Consider the following 20,874-nt stretch of genomic DNA (forward strand, 5'->3'; position numbering starts at 1 on the left):
GCAGTAAAGTGACACCCTTCATCTATAAAGCACACTTGCAAATCCATAAGGAAAAACTAGAACCCCAACTCCAATTGAGTAAAGGCCATAAACGAGCAATGTGGCCAGAGATGTAAGATGCAAAGCAATGACCGTGGAAAACAGCAAGTGATCCCACGCCCTGCGGAAAGACTATAGGGAGAAGCACCTCAGGTCTAGGTGGCAGAGTTCTGTACCCACCGGTGTTGCCAGGGCTCAGGGAGGGGCCTAGTTCCTGCTACAGCTGAAGGTAAGGAAGAGACGGAAAAGCAGTTGCCTGTCCCAGCAGGCAGACAAGTGAAGGATGCGGCCTGGGAATTCAGCTCCCCAGGGGCCAAGGCAGTGCCACCTGTGGGCTGAGGAAAGCAGAAGGATTTCCAGGGACAGAATGGTAATTGGATTCAGCCTGGAAATTAGATTCTCCCAGCAGAGGAGGCACCCCTGTTGCAAGGGACCAGATTCCCTGGTGGGGGCGGGTGTGGGATAGATGGCCCCTTAGTGACCTGCCCCCAGGCTGTCCAGCACACATCTGATCATCATATGGAGGACGACTTGCATGTGCAAGGAGAACAATCGGGGGGGGGGGCTCTTCCCCTGTGCCACTGGGGTATCCTAGGTCAAGTGCAGGCCAGGTCCATGGCAGTGCTACCTAGCTCCAGGACAGGTGCTGCTGGGCAGGTGGTCCAGAAGGGCCAGGGGCTATGGTGGTACTGATGAAGGAGGCTCAGGGTCAAGTCAAGGCAGGGACACTTGTGGGGACCCAGAGTGCCTGAGGTCTGGGAACTGAGAGTCTAGAGCTGGGAGTATCAGCCAGACATGGCAGACAGGCCTCGCTCTGGCGGGGGTGCAGGCAGAGACAGGTGAATATCCCAGCTGCTGCCCCTCCTTGGTGGGAGGCCTGAGCTACAGGGAGCCATCACCAGAAGCACCTAAAGGGGTGGCCCAAGATTCCCACTGGGACAGGTTACAGACACTTGCTCCCTGTGCCAACTGAGGCACTCCCAGAGTCTCCTTGGTTCCCTGGGAACTGCCTCTGTCAGAACTCATGGGATGGAGCCCTTTCTCTCTCCTGGCCATTGTGGCGGCTGCTCTTGGTTGGGGCCGTCCCACACCTGAGGCAGGAAGATGGTGGCCGCAAAGAAGACCAAAAAGCCTCTGGAGTTAATCAACTCTAGGTTCCAGCTCATTATGAAAAGTGGAAAGTACGTGCTGGAGCAGACTTTGGGGGCACCTGGGTGGCTCAGTGGGTTAAGCCGCTGCCTTCGGCTCAGGTCATGATTTCGGGGTCCCGGGATCAAGTCCCACATCGGGCTCTCTGATCAGCAGGGAGCCTGCTTCCTCCTCTCTCACTCTCTTCCTGCTGGCAAAACGAAGCTGGTCATCCTCGCCAACAACTGCCCAGCCTTGAGGAAATCTGAAATAGAATACTACGCCATGTTGGCCACTGGTGTCCATCACTACAGTGGCAATAACACTGAATGGGGTACAGCATGTGGGAGGTACTACAGAGTATCATTGATCCAAGTGATTCTGATACCATTAGAAGCATGCCAGAACAGACTGGTGAAAAGTATATCACGCAGAATTTTTCCTTAATAAAACTGGCCACAGCTTGTTTTAAAAACAAAAAACAAAAACAAACAAACAAACAAGAACTCATGGGATGGGGATGGACAGCTCTCCCCCAGGTCCCAAGCTGGGGTTCAGGGGAGCCCCCTTGCTATCCCTCCAGTAGCAGACTCACATTCCAGCTGCAGCCACAGCCCCACAGTGATACCTTGCAGGCTCCAAGTGTGGGGTGTGGGCAAAGAGGATTCACCTCCTCGGCCGTCCCTGTAGCAGCCAGCCCAGGGACACCCCAAGGTCCCCAGGGCTGGGGAGCTGTGGAGCTCCAGATAGGGTAGGTAGGGGCTGGCAGTCACAGTGCCCTCTCTACTTGCACCAGCAGCCCACCCACTCTACCTCAGCCATGACAGGCGAAACTGGGGAGCAAGGGAGGGGTCAAGCCCCAGAGTATCCTACTGTCTGAGGTGGGCTGGCCGGCTGCTTCCAAGGTCAATGCCACCGAGATCCCCTGAGTGGCCTCCCCTCAACCCTTCCAGCAGAGGCTCACACTCTTCCCATCCCCCACTCCATCTCAAGGACAGCAGAGCAGCTTGGCTGGGCCAGTTCTGAGGACCCAGGCTCAGAGTCCCACCCTACCCTACCCTGGGGCAGGCATAGGAACCAAGGCATTCCCGAGGAGGGGGCTGAGCCTCAAAGCCAGACTGGGACCACAAGCAGACAGATCTGACTGGCACCAGAGCCTGGGAGCTCAGCCCCTATCAAGGGGCCAAGGTGTCCATGAAGCGTCCTGAAAGCCCCACTAAAGCACAGCTGGAAGGCTGTCTAGCCAGGCCAGGCCAAGGGTGGCAGGGAGGCAAGTGCAGCAGTCACCCACGCTGGCTCCTGGCCTGTGTACGCTAGGAACGCCCTTTCCCCCCAAGACGGTGGACCCCCTTCTTCCTGGCCCCCTCTGTCACCATGGCAACACCCAGGCTTCTCAGTGAGGGACAGAGCCTCTTTGTGGTGGCACAAAGCCCCTTTGAGGGGCAGTAGAGGTGCAGTCCCTAGGAGCCTGTGGCCAATAAGCCTTTGGGGGGTGAGGCAGGGCCCCTCGGCCCAGTCACTCTCCTTCTGGGTTGTACAGCCAAGGAAGCTAGGGTGGCAAAGTCTGTTGATTAGCAGCTGGGACCAATCCCCCCCCCCACAACACACACACCCAGTGCCACCTGCCCTAGCTGCCCACAGAAGGGTCCCTGGGAGGAGCCCCAGGGCTGCCTGCTAGAGTCTGGGGGATTTCCAAAACTTTCCCATCAATTTGAGAAGAAACATGCTCACCTAGATAAGAGGAAAAGGGACAGGCAGTGGGGATAACTCCCACCTGATGGGAACCAAGCCAGGCTCAGGACCCAGTGGGAACTGGGTATAGGAAGTCCTTGGGGGGTGAACAGGTCCAATGACAGCAAGTCTGGCACCAGGTCCACTAAGGGGGCTGCGCATGGCACCCAGACCTACCCCAGCTCGCTATCCCCTGCTTCTCTCGCCTGGCTTCCCCTGCTGCAGGGAGTCCCCATCTTTGCCTGCCTTCCCCCGGGGGAGAATGCAGCTGGCCCTGAGTTGTGGTCTGGGGCTGGCCTGCTGCAGCCACATCCTCAAGACAGACTTGGACAAGAGGAGAACCTGAGAGCAATGCGGACCTGGTGTCGGAGCCCAGCACAGAGAACTCCTCCCCCAACGCCAGCAAGCCTGCCCCATCAGGGGCCTCGCTCACCCTACCAGACGCCCAGCCCTGGAAACCCTCCCCATCCCATCCAGCGGGTCCCTGCTACCCTGATGGCTGCTGACCAGGCACTTGGCAGTGCCCCTGCATGCTGGGCGCCCTGCCCGGCAGCCCTCCCCAAGCAACCTCAGCCTGACCCACGGCAGCTTTGCTAACTAAGCCGCTGGGGTGGGGGTCATGGCCCCTGGGGCAGCAGCACGAGGCAGAGCTGGCCCCGGGAGAGATCAGTCCCTTTGTGGGTAGATCTACGCAGGTCCTGGGGAGGCTGCCAAGGGGCCAACCCTGACACGGTGGTGCCCCTCTGAGTCAATAAGCACCCCCTAACTCCCTCGCCTCACCCTCCCTGCCTGCTTTTCCCATCACATTCCTGCCTGCTGTTTGTGGGCACCAGTATGCCTGCACTGGACCAAAATCAGCAATACCAGGTCAATTCTCACCACAGCCCTGGGAGGGAGCAGATGAGGGGGGACCTCTAGCAAAGGGGGCTTCCAACAAAGACCAGCCCAGGTTCTTGCCATCCAGGGAGACGGGGCCTGGGGCTCAGCAGGATTGGCTTCAGCCTCCAGAAAGAGGTTCCCTGGGAAGAATGAGATGGGTCCAGAAACGGGCCACTCCTTCCCTTACTCCTCAGGAACAACACTGGGGACTCAAGCACGGAGACTCCACGAGGCTTTGCCAGCACAGCACCCATGGCCCAGCACCTGGGATAGGGCCAACAAGCTCCACAGGTGGCAGGAAGGCCCTCCAGCTGCCGTGGGCACAGGTGGGATGGCTGTGGCCATCCGGTTCTGGATGGGTCAGAGGTGAGTGTGGGCGAGAGAGCAGGGTCCGCCCTGGGGAGGGAGGTTCCAGGCCCTTCCAGCCTTGCTCCTGGCTGGCAGCATCCAAGGGCCAGGTCCCCCCTAGTCTGCTCTTGCCCAGGGCCAACAAGCAGGTGACCACAGCCAGCTCTGGCTTCTCCTGGGCCCCCAGGCACATCTTTCCCTTCCAGAAGCTTAGCTGGACACCAGCCTTGCTGCTCCTAACCCCCTCTCCAGGCTGGGAGCCAGCTCAGCTGCTCCCGAAGCTCATGAGTGCCCATGGCAACAAGTCCAGACACCACCAACCTCCCGCCAGTAACAAACTCCTCCCTTTTACATGCAAATGACTCAGTGGGAAAGGGCAGGGGGCTCCACCTCACCCCCACCAAGCACAGACTTTAGGGTCTCCTCTGGCTCCTCCCACACATACCAGGAGAGCCTCCAGGGAGCTGACTTTGTCTCTGTCCCCTCCCTGCCCAGAGGCAGTGGGAGCACTGCAGGAGGGAGGCCTATCATTTGGGGACCTCCCAAAACTCACCTGCAGGCACATGTGGCAGCCACCCCTACATGCACATGCACACAGGGAGGGATGATGCCCCCATAGGACACCCACACCAGCCATGCGGTGTGCCCACTGCCCACTCAACCACAGTTGCCCCATGGACCTCACTTGCCCCAGTGGACAACGGGTGGTGGGTGGCCCGAAGGTCCTGCCAGGTCCTTGTTGCGGGAGGGGAAGGGAGGATGAGTGCTCCGTAGCCACTGTGGCTCCTGGTAAGGATCAGCGTCCTATGCAGACCCCGTTCCTGTCCTGAACTCCCCATCAGGAGCCTGATGGGCTGCCCCCCATCAGGACCTCAGAGGCCAGGCCTGTCTGAGACATCCAGTCTGTCTGCACATGGCTCCAGCCTCGGGTCCACACCAAAGCCTGTCTGTGACGGGTGAGGGTGGCTGGGCCACAGACCCTGGACAGAGGCACCCAACCAGCACAGAGCTGCCCACAGCACACCAGCACCCAGGGCAAATCCTCCTGCCTTTGGAGGACCTGAGGGAGTGGCTCTTGGCTAACTCGTATTTAGCACACTTATGAGGGCAAGTACTAGGGAATGGCCGACATGTGTCCTCCAAAGATGGAAGACGGTGTTGAACCAATGAACTGGGAACAGACCACAGAGGAAAGGCGTGATCACAAATCACGGTGAGGCCCCCGTGGAGACTTAAAGAAAGCCGGGGCAGAGGCGGTGAAGGGCAAGACAGGGGGTCCCCACAGCAAATCTGCACACAGGGAGGCAGCGGAAAGCAAACTCAGGCCAGTCCTTCCAAAGCCACAGAAAATGACATGCAGCTGATGAAAGAGCGAAGCCAAGAGATGTGGAAACTAACCACCACATCGCAAAAATCCCCTGCGGGAGAAAGAGCAGAGCGGCACCCACAAAACAGAAACCTCCACCACCACCCTCAAGAGAGGAGGCCTCTAGTGGGCTTGTCAGTGTACAGGTGGGAATCGAAGCTTTCCAAACCAGCTCAGAAAAGTTTGGATGCATCTCTTTCTGCAATTTACGATTCCATTCCATTTTACGATTGCATTTAGGCTGAGGATTCCCCCCACCCTGCCCATTTACTAAATGCTTGAGGTCAGCTCCGCAGTGTGGGAGGGCGGTGCACTTGGCCCGACCTGCCAGCACAGCCCGGTGCCTCCAACGTTCCATGGCGCGATGCTGTCCACATCCCGGAGAGGCCGCACCGTCCATCCACAGATGTCAACCGTGCATCCTGTCGCCCACTCACCATCTCTTGTGCTGCAGACACTCCTATGGCAAGGAACAGCTGACAGCTTTGTTCAACAAGATGCCTGGCCTCGGGGCACCTGGGTGGCTCAATGGGTTGGACCTCTGCCTTCGGCTGGGGTCATGATCTCAGGATCCTGAGATCAAGCCCCACGTCGGGCTCTGCAGGGAGACTGCTTCCCCCCCTCTCTCTCTCTCTGCCTGTTGCTCTGCCTACTTGTGATCTCTCTCTCTGTCAAATAAATAAATGAAATTAAAAAAAAAAAAAAAAGATGCCTGGCCTCCTTAACTCAACATCACTAAAAACGTGTGAACCTCGTGCTCTGAAATTTCTTAAGGAAACTTCAGGGTGAAATTCCCTGATTTTCAGAGTCATGATCTGCCATTCACATGACGGGTCTTTCTCTGGGAGGGAGCAACGAGGGCTCACTGGGAGCTCTGGACAGCCTGGAGAAGTCCAGGCTAACCCCATTATTTCAGCTGGGAGTCACCCCACCACAGGCAGAAGTTCCAGACCCCATGTCTCGGGGAACAAGGGCTGCTGAGAGGCTGAAATGGATTTTCCAGCAAGGCCCTGATACTCTGCGTGCCTTACGAGGACTTCAGCTGTCCTTAGCCATCCTTTGCAAGCTGCCTGTGGGGAGTATTTTTACCATCTCAGGGTATCTGTGGATCTGTGGACTGATGAGTGTAAGAGACTAGGTATGAAAAAAAAGGGGGAGATTAGGTATGAATCCATGGAATGCAAAACAAAATCCAACCAAGTCAAAAAGAGCAATAATAACAAACCCAAACACCACACACACACAGACTCACATACACAATACAAACTCACAAAAGTTATGACATCGTGGATGTGTTCATTAACCAGACAGCAGGAACCCTTTCACAATGTATTTGTATATTCTATCACCATTCTATCACCATGACATGCAAGTAGCTTATAGATTTGTCAATTATACTCAGTGAAACTAGAAAAAAAAATGAAGAAAGACAAAGGAACATTTTTAGCTACCTTAATTTTACAAATTCAGTTGCTTAAAAATAAACTTGAAAAATATTAAAAAAAATTAATAACACAAAAAAACCCTCTCTCTTGTGTTCAGTATGTCTCTACTCTGTATAATATTTTTAAATAAAAAGATTATAAGAGAATACTGTGAACAATTATACACCAACAAATTGCATAACCTAGAAGAAATGAACAAATTCCTAAAAACACACACACTACCAAAACTGACCCATGAAGAAACATAACCTGAGCAGACTTTTAACTAGCAGGGAGAATGAATCAGTAATCAAAACCCTCCCATGAAGGCCCAGGACCAGACGGCTTCACTAGTGAATTCTAACAAATACTCAAAGAGGAGTTAACATTAATCTTCAAACCATCCCCAAAAATTGACAAGCAAGGAAATACTGACTCATTCTACAAGGCTGGAATCACCCTGATACCAAAGCCATAAAAGAAAACTATGCCTCAACAGCCCTTTTCTGAAAACTGATGCAAAACTCTTCAACAAAGGGGATCTGGGTGGCTCAGGTCATGATCCCAGGGTCCTGGGATGGAACCCAGCATCTGGTTCCCTGCTCTGCAGGGAGCCTGCTTCTCTCTCTCCCACTCCCCCTGCTTGTATTGTTCCTGCTCTCACTGTCTCTCTCTTTGTCAAATAAATAAAATTAAAAAAAAAATTTTTTTCAACAAAATACCAGCTTACTGAATTCAGCAGTACAAAGGATTATACACCAAAACCAAGTAGGATTTATTCCTGAATTCAAGGATGGCTCAACATATGAAAATTAACTGACATAATGCCCTGTATATTAACAAAATAATGGGGGGAGATGATAATTTCAATTGATACCTAAAATACATTTGACAGAATTTAACATTCTCCTATGATATAAACATAAAACAAACTAGGAATAGAAAGAAATACATTGACATGATAAAGGCTATAGAGAACAAAGGACTTCATACTACATATGCTACAAATTATATTGTACATACACCACAGCTTAAATCAGACCCAATAATGAAAGAGTTAAAGCTTTTCTCCCAAGATCAAGAATAAGACAGGTATGCTCATATGGCTATCAGACACATGAATAAATGTTCGTCATCACTAATCATCAGGGAGATTCAAATTAAAGCCACACTGAGATACCACCTTACACCAGTTAGAATGGCCAAAATTAGCAAGTCAGGAAACATGTGTTAGAGAGGATGTGGAGAAAGGGGAACCCTCTTACACTGTTGGTAGGAATGCAAGTTGGTGTAGCCACTTTGAGAACAGTGTGGAGATTCCTTAAGAAAATAAAAATTAGGGGCGCCTGGGTGGCTCAGTGGGTTGAGCCACTGCCTTCAGCTCAGGTCATAATCTCAGGGTCCTGGGATCGAGTCCCACGTCGGGCTCTCTGCTCAGCAGGGAGCCTGCTTCCTCCTCTCTCTCTGCCTGCCTCTCTGCCTGCTTGTGATCTCTGTCAAATAAATAAATAAAATCTTTAAAAAAAAAAAAAAAAGAAAAGAAAAATTAGAGGGGCGCCTGGGTGGCTCAGTGGGTTGAGCCTTTGCCTGCGGCTCGGGTCATGATCTCAGGGTCCTGGGATCGAGCCCCACATCGGGCTCTCTGCTCAGCAGGGTGCCTGCTTCCCCCTCTCTCTCTGCCTGCCTCCCTGCTTACTTGTGATCTCTCTATCTCTCTCAAATAAATAAATAAAATCTTAAAAAAAAAAAAAAGAAAAGAAAAGAAAAATAGAGCTTCCCTATGACCCTGCAATTGCACTACTAGGTATTTACCCCAAAGATACAGATGTAGTGAAAAGAAGGGCCATCTGTACTCCAATGTTTATAGCAGCAATGGCCACGGTCACCAAACTGTGGAAAGAACCAAAATGCCCTTCAACGGACTAATGGATAAGGAAGATGTGGTCCATATACACTATGGAGTATTGTGCCTCCATCAGAAAGGATGAATACCCAACTTTTGTAGCAACATGGACGGGACTGGAGGAGATTATGCTGAGTGAAATAAGTCACTCAGCACAAATGGTTTCACTCATTTGTGGAGCGTAACATATAACATGGAGGACATAGGGAGATGGAGAGGAGAAAGGAGTTGAGGGAAACTGGAAGGGGAGGTGAACCACGAGAGACTATGGACTCCGAAAAACAATCTGAGGGGTTTTGAAGGGGTGGAGGGGGTGGGAGGGTAGGGGAGCCAGGTGGTGGGTATTATGGACAGCACGTATGGCATGGAGCACTGGGTGTAGTGCATAAACAATGAATTCTGTTACGCTGAAAAGAAATTTAAAAAAAGAATAAGACAGGTATGCTGCTTTTGCCACTTCTGTTCAAGTCCTCTTCTATTAGAAATCTCAGATCAGTAAGGCAACAGAGAGAAATAAAAGGTATCCAAATGGGAAAGGAAAATGTGAAATTTTGTTTGCAGATAATATGATCTTAAATGCAGAAAATCGTAAAGATTACACACACACACTCTCAGAACTAATAAACCAGTAAAGTTGTAGGGTAAAAAATCAATGAACAAATCACTTACAATGAATAATCTGAAAAGGAAATTAAGAAAACGATTTCAGTTACAATAGCATCAAGAAGAACAAAAAACTGAAAGATAAACTTAACTAAGTTGAGGAAAGACTTGCACACTGAAAACTACAAACCTTGCTGAAAGAAATTAAAGATACCTACATACACAAACGGAAAGACATTTCATGCGTATGGAATGGAAGACTTGATATTGTTAAAATGCCAATATTACCCAAAGTGATCTACCAATTTAATTCAGTCCCTATCAAAATCATTTTTTACAAAATCATTTTTTACAGAAAGCAAAAACTCCATCCTAAAATCCATGAGGAATTTCAAAAATCCTGAACAGCTAAAACAATCATAAAAAAGAACAAAGTTAGGGGTCTCACTGAAATCACTCCTGATTTCAAAGTTTATTACAAAGCTTTAGTAATGAAAACAGTGTTGTCATGGCATAAAGGCAGAAATAGATCAATGGAACAGAATAAAAATAAATCTTTACATATATATATAAAATCAACTATTTTTTACAAGGTTGTCAAGACCATTCAATGGGGGAAAGCATTGTCTTTTCAACAAATGGTGCTAGGAAAACTGGATATCCACATGGAAAAGAATAAAGTCGTAAGCTTTTATAACATATGCAAAAATTAAAAATGCATCAAAGATCTAAACATAAGAACTTGAAAGTATAAAACTCTTAGAAGAAAACATAGGGGGAAAGCTTTATGATGTTGGATTTGGCAATGATTTCCTGAATATGATGCCAAAAGCATAGGCAAGAAAAGTAAAAATAGGTAAATCGAACCCTATCAAAATTAAAAACTTCTGTTCAAGTGACACAATCAGCAGAGTAAAAAGGCAATGCAGAGAATGGCAGAAACATTTGTAAATCATGTATCTGATACATGACTGATAACTTCCAAAATACATAAAGAACTCCTATAACTCAACAACAGCAGCAAACAAACAACCCAGTTAAAAAAACAGGGAAAAGATTTGAGCAGACATTTCTTTAACGAAGATACATAAATGGCCAAGTATATGAAAAGATGCCCAATATTACTAATGTTAGGGAAACGCAAATCAAAAGCACAGTGAAATGTTGTCTTACACCCATTAGATGGCTACTCTCCAAAACACAAAATAGCAGGTTTTGGTAAGGATGTGGAGAAATTGGTGCTCTTGGACACAGCTGGTGGGATGTAAAATGGCACAGGCGCTAAGAAAATCAATATGGTGGTTCCTCAGAAAGTTAAAAATAGAAACACTGAAAAAAAAAAAAAAGAAATACTGTATGACCAAGCAATTCCCCCTCTGAGTATATATCCGAAAGAGGTGAAAGCGCAGTGTTGAAGAGGTATTTAACACTCAAGCTCATAACAACGTTATTCACAATAGCCAAAAGGCAAAGCAACTCAAGTGCCTACCAACAGATGAATGGATAAACAAAATGTGATACACACTTACGGATCATGGAATGTTACTATCAATGGAAGATGATTCCACCCTTAAAAGGAAGGAAATTCTGACACGTGATGTAACATGAGGAATCTTGAGAAATCATACTAAGTGAAATAATCCAGTAATAAAAAGACAAATGTTGTATTGGGCTACTTTTATGAGTCATCTAAATGAGTCACATTCCTAGAAAGACAACATAGAATGGTGGTTCCAGGGGCTGGGGAAAGGGGGTAATGGGTTCATTAAGGATACAGAGGGTCAATTTTGCAAGATGAAAAAGTTCTGGAGGTTGGCTGCACAACAATATGAATATACCCAGTGATACAGAATGAGACTTTGAAGAATGGGTATGATGGTAAATTTGGTGTATTTTACCAAGTAAAAATAGAAATTTATTTTTTATTTATTTATTTTTTAAAGATGTTATTTATTTATTTGACAGAGATCACAAGTAGGCAGGAAAGGAGGAAGCAGGTTCCCTGCTGAGCAGACAGCCCAATGCAGGGCTCGATCCCAGGACCCCAAGATCATGACCCAAGCTGAAGGCAGAGGCTTTATCCCACTGAGCCACCTACACACCCCTAAAAGTATAAATTTAAAAAGAGCCATCTTGTGGCTCTTAGAATATGCAAAACATTCTTTTAAATAAGTAGAAAAAGATAAAAATTTAAGCACACAGGGCACCCTTGTGGTTCAGATGGTTAAGCATCTGCCTTTGGCTTAGGTCATGATCCTGGGGTCCTGGGATCAAGTCCTGCCTCAGGCTCCCTGCTCCTTGGGGAGCCTGCTTCTCCTTCTGCCTCTGCTTCTCTCTTTCTCTCTCTGTCTCTCATGAGTAAATGAAATCATTTAAAAAAATGTTAATCGGGCGCCTGGGTGGCTCAGTTGGTTGGGCAACAGCCTTCAGCTCAGGTCACGGTCCCCAGGTCCCGGGATCGAGTCCCACATCGGGCTCCCGGCTCCAAGGGGAGTCTGCTTCTCCCTCTGACCTTCTTGCCTCTCATGGTCTCTCTCACTGTCTCTCTCTCAAATAAATAAATAAATAAATGTTAATCATACAAAGCTGACTATTTACAAACAGTGAAATATATATTCAAACTTCACACATAAAAATATATGGGTTGTAAAATGGTGCTTATTGGGGCCAAGGATGGGGAAATGGGAGATGCAGGTCAAAGGAGATATGGAAGATATCTTCTAGTTATATGGTAATTTCCAGGGATCTAATGTACTGCATGGTGACTATAATTGACAACATTGGATTATATACTTAGAAGTTGCTATAAGAGAAATTCCTATGTTTAATATTCTCATTATAACAACAAAACAATGGTAATTTATGTGAGATGAAAGATGTGTTAACTAATCTTATTGTGGTAAACATTTTGTAATACATATATGTACCAAATCATCACAATGCATCATAATCCCACACAGTGTTATATGTCAATTTTATCTCAATAAGCTGGGGGGAAACAGCCAAAGCTATACTCAGAGGCAAATTCACAGCTTTAAATACTTTCATTATTAAACAGTAAAGAATGACTATGAATACAAGTGTATCAGGGCTGAATGAAAAATGCTAAAACATCCTTGTAACAAGCTCCCTGTTCTCTATCTCTAAAGCTCTCCCAGGAGTAATACCCAATTACTAACAGAAAATCAACAACATAAATGATTCCAAAATACATTTTTTTAAAAGAATGAATATGAATAAACTAGGACAAACCTAAAACAGTTAGCACACAGGTATCTAAGTCCCCAAACCAAGATTCCTATTGAAATGACCAATGCACTTCTTTTTTTTTTTTTTTTTAAAGATTTTTTATTTATTTATTTGACAGACAGAGATCACAGGTAGGCAGAGAGGCAGGCAGAGAGAGAGGAGGAAGCAGGCTCCCTGCGGAGCAGAGAGCCCGATGTGGGGCTCAATCCCAGGACCCTGGGATTATGACCTGAGCCGAAGGCAGAGGCTTTAACCCACTGAGCCACCCAGGCGCCCCTGACCAATGCATTTCTGAATACCTTTGACATGGCAGAAATAGAAATTTCTCATAGATGTAGTTCAGAGAGGACAGGAAATCAGAGTTCAGAAAATCAGCCTGTGAGCCCAGGATCATGCTATGAAGTGCAGTCCCCAGCTCTCAGGCCTCTGCATGGGCCAAACATCACAACAAATCTAAGACCTCCCCTGCCACCACGTGTGGTACCCAATGTGAGGGGGTTGATGGGGAAAGTGACCCCCTTGGCCTCTGCTGGGTTATAGGCCAGAGCTAAGTGGTTGCCGGCCAGCATCTGGTACATGGCAGGCACTCAATTCGTTTCTGTCACAAGAAGGAAGCAAGGACGAACAGCCAGAAAACAGCATCTAGACCAACAGAGTACTGTGCCTCCCAGGCCTAGGCGGCACTGAGGAACCCGAGCACGTGTTCCATAGGGAGGCCGATTTTTGTGAAAAACTGGAGAATTGTCAGGAGAAGGACTGCCATGGGCTCCTGAAGACTTAGGAGAATGCTGCCTTGCTGAGAGCATCTCTGCATCTAGAATGATGCAGGGAGTGGGTCCAGAGAGACCTTCACTGAGGCAGTGCCTGCCAAGTCTGGAGGTGGGTGCAGCAAGGAGCAGGGCTGCGGGTGTCACAGGGACCAGATGTGGCTTTTGTCCTTGAGGCCATGGGGGATCTCACAGGGGGGAAACCAGATAAATATTGGCTAAAGGAGTAAGCAAGAGGGGGCGCCTGGGTGGCTCAGTGGGTTAAGCCTCTGCCTTTGGCTCGGGTCATGGCCTCGGTCCTGGGATCGATCCCCACATTGGGAATCCCTGCTCAACACGGAGTGTGCTTCCCCATTTCTCTCTGCCTGCCTCTCTGCCTATTTGTGATTTCTCTCTCTGTCAAATAAATAAAATTTTTTAAAAAAGGAGTGAGCAAGAGAACCAGGCCCAGCTGAAAGGCTTCCTCTCCCCTGGCTGAAACAGCCCCCACTAGCCTCAGGGAAGGGGACAGCAAACACCCCTCCAAGGCCACCCAGCCCCCTGCCCCTACCCAAGGCTGCTATTCTTGGGCCCTGGGTCTTGTCTGAGATTCACTCCTCCTGCCCATCAACCATGCTCATGCTCTGGGCAGTGGAGTCCCAGCAGAGGACAGAGCCACCTGGAGCAAGGGGACATGCAAGGGCCTAGGGTTCCCACAGGGCACAAGGTTGCTGCCTGTGTCAGCAGATGGCCTCCTTCCCTGAACATGCTCTGGGGCATTGACCACTCCACCCCTACCACTGGATGTCCTGGCCCTTTTCTAAAGACAAAATTAAAAATTAAGCAATGGGGCGCCTGGGTGGCTCAGTGGGTTAAAGCCTCTGCCTTCGGCTCGGATCATGGTCTCAGGGTCCTGGGATCGTGGCCCACATCGGGCTCTGCTCAGCGGGGAGTCTGCTTCCCCTTCTCTCTCTGCCTGCTGCTCTGCCTACTTGTGATCTCTCTCTCTCTCTCTCTCTCTGTCAAATAAATAAATAAAACATAAAAATTAAGCAATGCCCTGTTTCAAAGGTTTGGCAAAGACATGTCCGCAATTACTTCTTCAAATACAAATACTAAAATAGTCTCATCATAACCAATAGCTCCCTGCAGATAGGCAAATGCCAGAGAACTGTCACTGAGACAGCTGGAAAGGGAAGATATGCTTGCCTGGGGCAGGCCTGGGAACAGGGCCCAGCTCTGCTTGCTGAGCCTCAGTTTCCCCATCATAATTCCCCACCCCCATGCTGGGGAGGCCCAAGAGAGGAGATGATTTTGGTCCCATACAAGTCCCTGCCCCAGCTGTGGTCCCAGCTATGGCCCTGCATCCTCTGGGGCCCTGGACAGGTCACCTGCCCCCCCGGGTGGCAATAAGCTGCTCATCCCAGACAGGAGGTGACAGGTGAGGCTGGTAGTCTGTGCCAACTGATGGGGGGGCAGGAGGGTCGGGAGTCCCAGAACCCACACCGGCCCTCATGGTGTCTTCAGGAAAGCCCCTTTCCCAGGCTCAAGTTCTCAGAAGGCTCAGTGTGTGGCCAGGGTACTTAGAACATACTATAGAGGTGTCCAGATGACTCAGTCGTTAGGCGTCTGCCTTCGGCTCAGGTCATGATCCCAGGGTCCTGGGATCCAGCCCCACATTGGGCTCCCTGCTCAGCGGAAAGCCTGCTTCTCCATCTCCCACTTCTCCTGCTTATGTTCCCTCTCTCGCTGTGTCTCTGTCAAATAAATAAATAAAATCTTAAAAGAAAAAAAAAAAAAAGAACATACTATAACAGGGCCTAAACCTGGGCCCTTCAAGTACTTGCTGGCCTCGCTCCTGACCTCAGCATCCCTGCCTCACTCTGCACACTGCCCTTACTTCCCCCTGCAGCCCTGCCTCTCCCTCCATGCCTGCTCCTCCACTCTGTACTCCCATACCTCTCTGGTACCTTCACTTCCCCTGTTCCCTGCCCTCTCCCTACAGCCTTGCCTCTCCCTTCCCCTGAACCCCCCCCTTCCCGAAAACCCCCCTTTCCGCTATATGTCTGCCTCCTTGCACCCCCACTTCCTCTTGCATCCCTACCTGCCTTGTCTCCTATACTCCTACATCCACGCCCTTCCTCCTTCCAGCACCCCTCCCCTTCCCACTCTTGTTTCCCTCTCAGCCCTGTCCTGTCTTCTGCACCCTATGGTGGGTGAACTGAGCAGCCCATGATATGCTCCGAGGGGCACAGCTGGCGCTCTCAGAGCCCTAGTGCCCTTCCCCCATCATGGTCCCCTGGACAAGAGTGGAGGTGCTGAGGTGTCTTGAGCCTGGAGCCTCCAGCTGTGTGCAGAGGAGACTCCCCACTGAAGCTCTGGCTTCAGAGCCATCAGAGCGCCCTTCCAGAGGGTCCGAGTGACTCACCTCAGAGGTAATCATCTGTGGGAGTGCTGGCACTGCCAGGGCTCCAAATCCCCTGGGCATCAGCCTGGGAGTGGGGAAGTAGGCATTTGACGGCCTGGTAGGAGCAAAGGCCAAGGGGCTGGGGAGGCCCTAGCACCCATTGTGTGCAATGCCCACAGAGCCAGGGACCAGCCTAGACTCCTGATCACCAGCGTCCCTCAGCACATCAGGAGTGGTGTCAGCTCACACACGCCTGCAGGGACACCCTGAGCTCCCATTGCACAGTTGAGTGCATAGGAAGTGAGATGGGGTCCTCACAGGAGGGGTTCCTCCCTGGATTGTCTGCCTTTCCTGGAGGCCCATCTCCTATGCAGGTCCCTGGCTAGGCTGTCTGAAGACAGTGGTCCTAGCTATCTCTTGGGAGAAGGGCTTTCATGGGCATGCCCCTGGGCCACTCTCAGGACGCATTGGCATCTGTTGTATCCCACGAAGGCTCTGTCCCCAGCATGAGTGTGTGTGTGTGTACACGTACACACACACACACCCCAGCAGTACCTGAACCTCAAGGTCAAGCCCAAGTTGTTTAAATGTAGAAAAATAGCTCTGGGCAAAAGTTATCTACTGCAGTGGCCCTGATGGTAGAGAACTCCAAACAGCCTGAGTCTGTGATGGGATGTGCTTCTGAACTCTTAGCTGAGGGGTGCATGGGCCTCAGGGACAGAGGGGGACTGACATGGGTGTGTCTGCCCCTGCCCTGAAAGGCAGGACCAGCACAGCCAACCACAAGTATTACCTGGAAACAGGGAGCCCATGCATCTGCTTTGGCCTAGCATCCCAACACCAATTTGGGAGATGCTGGCCAGGTGGGGGTTAGGGTGGGGATCACAACCTCCAGCCCTCTTTTTTTTTTTTTTTTTTTAAAGATTTTATTTATTTATTTGACAGAGAGAGATATTGCAAGAGAGGGAATACAAGCAGATGGAGTGGGAGGGGAAGAAGCAGGCTTATGGCTGAGCAGGGAGCCCGAGGCGGGGCTCAGTCCCAGGACTCTGGGATCATGATCTGAGCAGAAGGCAGATGTTAACAACTGAGCCACCCAGGCACCCCAACCTCCAGCCCTCTTACACATGCACATGTGGAAATCACCTCCCCAGAAAGGAGAGTAGAAAGTGCTGGGCTGTACGGGTACGATAGGTATGATTTTATTTTCCTTCTTTTCTGTATCTTCTACATTTTCTACAAATAAGCACGCATATATAATTTCTTTTAAAAGGCAAAATGAAGAACAAGTGTTGGAGAGGATGTGGAAAAAGGGGAAACCTCTACACTGCTGGTGGGAATGCAAGTTGCTGCAGCCACTTTGGAAACAGTGTGGAGATTCCTTAAGAAATTAAAAATAGAGCTTCCCTATGACCCTGCAATTGCACTACTGGGTATTTACCTCAAAGATACAGAAGGGCCATATGCACCACAATGTTCATAGTAGCAATGGGCACAATCGCCAAACTGTGGAAAGAACCAAGATGCCCTTCAACGGACGAATGGATAAAGAAGATATGGTCCATATATACACATATATACAATAGAGTATTATGCCTCCATCAGAAAGGATGAATATCCAACTTTTGTATCAACATAGATGGGTCTGGAGGAGATTAAGTTGAGTGAAATAAGTCAAGCAGATAAAGTCAATTACCATATGGTTTCACTTACTTGTGGAGCATAAGGAATAACATGGAGGACATTAGGAGAAGGAAAGGAAAAGTGAATTGGGGGAAATTGGAGGGGGAGAGGAACCATGAGAGACCATGGACTCTGAGAAACAAACTGAGGGTTTTGGAGGGGACAGGGATGAGGGGATGGGTGAGTGGATACTAAGGAGGGCACACATTGCATGGAGCACTGGGTATGGCGCATAAATAATGAATCTTGGAACACTGAAAAAATAAAATAAGATTAAAAATTTAAAAAAAAGGAAAATGAAGGGGTGCCTGTGTGGCTCAGTCTGTTAGGCATCTGCCATTGGCTCAGGTTGTTATCTTGGGGTCCTGGCCCCAAGCCCTGCATAGGGCTTCCTGCTCAGTGGGGAGCCTCTTTCTCCCTCTCCCTGCTTGTGCTTTCTCTCTCTCCATCAAATAAATAAAATCTTAAAAATAAAAAAATAGCAGGGGTGCCTAGGTGGCTCAGTGGGTTAAAGTCTCTGCCTTCGGCTCAGGTCCTGATTCCAGGGTCCTGGGATCGAGCCCCGTGTTGGGTTCTCTGCTCGGCAGGGAGCCTGCTTCCTCCTCTCTCTCTGCCTACTTGTGATCTGTCAAATAAATAAATAAAATCTTTAAAAAAAAAAAAAAAAACGGAAAATAGAAGTGGGTGGGGGGGTGCCTGGATGGCTCAGTTGGTTAAGCATCTGACTCTGGATTTCAGCTCAGGTCATCATCTCAGGGTCATGAGATGAAGCCCACCACCCAAAAGTGTGCTTGAGATTCTCTACTACCCTCTCTCTCTGCTCCAACCACCCTCCCCACAGGACTGTGAGTGCTTGCTCTCTCTCTCCCCACTTCCCTCAAATAAATAAATAAATAAAATCTTTAAAAAGCTTAACAGGGGATTTTGATGCCATGGTCATTTGGCATCTATGGGTCAGTCTCGTGCCCTCTCCCTTGCTCGCAGCCCCTAAGGCACATCCAGAGGAGCCTGGGCTACCAGGAGCTAGAAGACACTTCCCTTGGCCTTGATCTTTAGCCTGGGGTAAGGGAGATGCTGCTTTGTGAAGGGTGGGCCTTGCTGGGGCTGAGACCCCTTCACCTACATCATCCCAGACTCCTTAGCAGCCCAGGCCTCAATTTCCCCATCTGTGCACTTGGTGCTCCCCCACCCCTGGGCACCGTGGCCCAGATCCTACAGGCAGGTCTGGCCCAGGGGGTGCCAGCATCTCCCTCCAGGGCAGAAAGTGAAGGCCCTGATAGCTTGGGGATGGCAGCATCTCGAAACCGCATTATCTTGCAAAATGCAGAGAGCAGCAAGTACATTCAGACGAATGAATGGCCTAATTAGGATTTCACCAGAGAGTGAAAATATTTTAAAAAGAAAAAGTTTAACTAAAGGCATATTTGAAATACCAAACTCATCAGCTCCAAAGTCAACCTGGCAAGATGCGCGGGGTGGGGGTGGGCATGGGGGTAATACTTCCATCTCCCCACCTGATAGTGATAATGGGCAGTCTTCCTGCCAGCCAGATAAGCTGGGGGTTGGGGACCCGGGAAAAGCAGGGCTGGGTAAATGCTACCTAGGCTTGCAGAGACACCCTGGGCCAGGAGAGCCTGCGTGGGCCAGCCCAGTACCATCTCGCCCGGGGGCCTGGGCGATGCAGGCCTCTCTCAGTCAGCCCTGCTGCTGCACCAGCCATACCAGCAGCTGTGAATCACCGGGAACAAGGATGGCATAGCCAGAAGTGAGTGCAGCGCTCAGGCCATCACTGCAGCGGAGCACCACCGGTGCCAAGCCCTTCACAAGGTCCGCAACGTGAGCAGAGCCAGGGTCTGAGCCCAAGTCCTCTGTAAAGAATGTTCTTCCTCCTGCTTTGCCTGAGAAGCATGGGCTGTGGGGGTGGGAAAGGCTTGAGGCTCCTCTGGGTACCTGCCAACCTGGAAATGACCCAGGAGTCTGATTCCAGAGGTCCCCAGAGGCCTGGCTGAGAGTTGCACAGGAACAAGAACAGCACCCTGCACCAGGCTCTCCGGCCACACCAGCAGGGGCCCTGTTTCTGAGGGACTCTACCACGCAGGGACCTCTTTTCAGAAAACAAGGGTGCTCAGAGGGGGTGTGGACAGGCTCTCTTGTGAGAGCCCTGAGACATGGGGAGACCAGTGGAGGACATGCCACAGATCCATACAGGGAGGGCTGACTGGCTCCGAAGAGGGAAGCCTAAGGTGAAGCCCACAGAAGTCTCAAAGAGAGGGACCCAGCAGAGTGGTTCCAGCAAGCACATGTGGGGTAAACGTGTAGAATAACCATGACTTTTGAGAACAAAGACTGTTCAAGGGGAGGCTCCAACCTGATCTCTTTAATCAGGCAGTGGGCACTGGCTAAGGGCTGGATGCTTGCCACAGGCACCGCAAACCTGAGGACACCTTACACAATGCTTCCAACTTCTGGTGATGGAAAATGTTAGTCAAGAAATGGTTCGAGGGGTGCCTGGGTGGCTCAGTGGGTTAAGCCGCTGCCTTCGGCTCAGGTCATGATCTCAGGGTCCTGGGATCGAGTCCCACATCGGGCTCTCTGCTCAGCGGGGAGCTTGCTTCCTCCTCTCTCTCTGCCTCTCTGCCTACTTGTGTTCTCTGTCAAATAAATAAATCAAATGTTTAAAAAAAAAAAATGGTTCGAGGGGCACCCGGGTGGCTCAATTGGTTAAGTGTCTGCTTTTGGCTCAGGTCATTATCCCTGGGTCCTGGGATCGAGCACCACATCAGGCTCCCTGCTCAGTGGGAAGCCTGTTTCTCCCTCTCCGTCTTCCCCTCTGCCTCTCTGTCCTGCTTGTGTACACACACACACACTCTCTCTCTCAAATGAATGGATAAAGAAGATCTTTTTTAAAAAAGATTTTATTAATTTATTTGACAGAGATCACAAGTAGGCAGAGAGGCAGGCAGAGAGAGAGGTAGGGGAAAGCAGGCTCCCCACTGAGCAGAGAGCCTGATGCAGGACTCAATCCCAGGGTCCTGAGATCATGACCTGAGTTGAAGGCAGAACCTTAACCCACTGAGCCAGCCAGGCGCCCCATGGATAAATAAAATCTTTAAAAAAGAAAGAAAGAGGGGTGCCTGGGTGGCTCAGTGGGTTGGGCCTCTGCCTTTAGCTCGGGTTGTGGTCCCAGGGTCCTGGGATCGGGCCCCGCGTCGGGCTCTCTGCTCAGCAGGGGGGCCTGCTTCCTCCTCTCTCTCTGCCTGCCTCTCTGCCTACTTGTGATCTCTCTCTGTCAAATAAATAAATAAAATCTTTAAAACAAGAAAGAAAGAAAGAAAGAAAGAAAGAAAGAAAGAAAGAAAGAAAGAAAG

General features: G+C 49.8%; 1 protein-coding gene and 1 pseudogene across 11 annotated transcripts in view; one reads left to right on the forward strand and one right to left on the reverse strand.

Moving 5' to 3' along the window:
• The window catches only part of ARVCF (ARVCF delta catenin family member), a 76,631-nt gene that overhangs the window by 47,804 nt on the left and 7,953 nt on the right, over positions 1 to 20,874 (reverse strand). The window lies entirely within an intron of this gene.
• Positions 606 to 2,203, forward strand: LOC132023880 (uncharacterized; annotated as a pseudogene).

Source organism: Mustela nigripes, chromosome 8, assembly GCF_022355385.1.
Source record: "Mustela nigripes isolate SB6536 chromosome 8, MUSNIG.SB6536, whole genome shotgun sequence".
Lineage (NCBI taxonomy): Eukaryota > Metazoa > Chordata > Mammalia > Carnivora > Mustelidae > Mustela > Mustela nigripes.